The sequence below is a fragment of the Elaeis guineensis genome, chromosome 6 (assembly GCF_000442705.2).
Source record: "Elaeis guineensis isolate ETL-2024a chromosome 6, EG11, whole genome shotgun sequence".
Lineage (NCBI taxonomy): Eukaryota > Viridiplantae > Streptophyta > Magnoliopsida > Arecales > Arecaceae > Elaeis > Elaeis guineensis.
The window spans coordinates 362,276-364,891 of NC_025998.2; positions in this window are offsets into that span (position 1 = coordinate 362,276).

Below are 2,616 nucleotides of genomic sequence, written 5' to 3' on the forward strand. Positions count from 1 at the left end.
GCTTGAAGGGATGGTACTTTGGGCTCACATTCAATCAGTAAGACATCCAAGTTCGCCTACAAAAAGGAGGTTAGCTGATTTTTCATTATTTGATCCAGATTCGATCCAACCTGGACTGTATACTCTAGGTTTTCATCCGTTAGTGGAATTGAGATAAGATTCTCGATGGGCTCTCCTCGCTCCTCGATGAACTCATCATGGGTATCCAACCCCTCGATCGGGTGTGACTCGATGGGGTGACTATTGGAGTTTCATGATTTCATGCATGTAAATTTTTTTCAAAATGAGTATACAGCAAAATTTAAAATTTTAGATTAAATCTAATTTAATCTAAGCATACATAGGATCAAATTTTAAAACTATAAACAGGATCGACATATGTGAGATAGGATTCAGATACAGAAATTAAATAGAAAAAAATAAATAAACTTCATACCTTGGCACAGATCAATCTTCACCATGAACTGATGATCATGGATGTCTTCCGAAGGTCCCTTGAAGCCGCACAAGTATCCGACTTCTATGGATATCCACACGAGATTTCGATCTGATCAGAAACTTTTTGATCTCATCGGAGTACTAGTTCCCTTGTAGAGATTGTATCTTGACAGTTGAAAATCTTCTTTCTCTCAAGATACTCTTAGTGAAGAAAAAAAAAAAGGAGGATGATGATCTCTACACTAGAGATCATGAGAAGAATCTTTTCTTTTCTTTTCTTCTTAAAACCCATATACCAAATCTCTACGCTAGATATGTAAAAATTTTTGTCCAATTTTTGGACAAAGAGAAGAGGAAAAACTCATATCCAAATATGGATAAAAGAGAGAGAGATATGGTCCTAACAACCAACTCTTGGTTGTTGGTAAGAAAGAAGGGATAAGCATCTACTTACCTCATGCCAAGGACCTATTCACTGTGCCCTCTCCCCTTGGATTTTTCACACACATCTTCCTTTGATTTTGGTTTCTCAAATCTAATCACCATTAGTCCTTTCAACGCCCCATATGGTGCTAGATTTAAGTGGGTGAAGGGATAGAGTTTTAGATAAGGAAATAAGAGTCCAAATAGCCTTGGACTCTCTCTTTATTAAGCCGCCCACCCAATTTTTGTTTGCACCCAGATATCATATGGAAATAGGAGAGATTCCCATGGTTCTTACATGCTAAAAACAAAGGAAGAATGGCGTCAAAAACTGGTTGGGTGTGGGACTTTTATGGCGCATGGAGAGGGAGGAGTTTAAACATCATAGGACTCTTTTTTAGGTGGCTGATCTAAATCAATTTAAACTCCAACCAATTCTAATTATATTAAAAATTGATTAAATCCAAATAGATGAGAATCTAAATCTGATTTGGAGTTCAAACTATTTAGATTAAATGTCACCTAATTAGAGAAGGAGTCCTAGTCCTTTTGGACTCTCTCTTGATGTTGAGTCAAACTCAATTTAATCTTAATCCAATTAAAATTTGATGCACCCATGAAGATGAAATTTTTAATCCAAATAGAAACTCAAATACTCTTATTTAAATTCTAATCTAATTAGAAATTAAGTCAAACTCAAATTCTAATTTAAGAAATTATTCTCCTATGCAATTTGATTATCTCATAACCTAATTAGGTACGATCAAATCAAATCCATATCAAGTCAAATTAAATCTAATTTAATTAGACTTAAAACAAGCTCCATAGCTCAATCAAATTGAGTCAATTAACAATCCAATTACTAATTAATCTTTCTATAACTCACTAACTCTTTAGCAAGTTACTTAATTATAATTTTTGCATTGGATTAATCATCAATCAAATTGATAATCAAATTCTATCATGATTCATAATCATAATTCAACCATCTGATCAGTCAAAGCCTCTTTGTGTGTGACCCTAGGTTCTATTCTATTTAGTAGTGAGATATATTGTGATCTCCTATCACAATATCATTGAAACTCTTTTCAATGGGTTGGAACCATTCCAACTCTGTTCACCAAGGATCATCGATCATCAAAATGATACTCGTGGATCTCACAATCCACCAGTGACACCTAGCAGTATGTAGTGACAATTCAATATAATAAAAGATGATGAACCTCTAGGTGTAGTTAACGTATAATACAGTCCCTCTATCATGAGTCCCGATCAGATGGCAGGTCATAGATGAATCGTCCAACTTCATCATCGATCATATAATAGATTCAATCAGCTCGAGTTCATATGTGATTTTTATGAAAACTCTTTTTCATTAATCACTCTGTTATGACCATAGACTTAAAAACTCAGCTTCTTAAATTCCATAGGACTACTTTCTTCTACTAGAATCGATAGATTTTATCTTGATGCGCATCCTACTTCTACAGTGGACCAATTATCAATATCCACTACAAAAGCTCATTGAGATCCATGTTTATGTGTTAATCAAACTCCAGCAGTCTCACTGCGAGTAGTAGTACCATCTTAGATCAAAAGACTGGTCACACCACTGCAGCATCGAGAAAATCACTAACGAGTGAGCAGACATCCATGTGACTTCTCGTGTTGATCATGCTCAGTACTAGTTCTCTAACAACCACTTGTACTCTCGCTCCAGTGTCACTAACCACAGACTCGAGACTCATCTGTTTG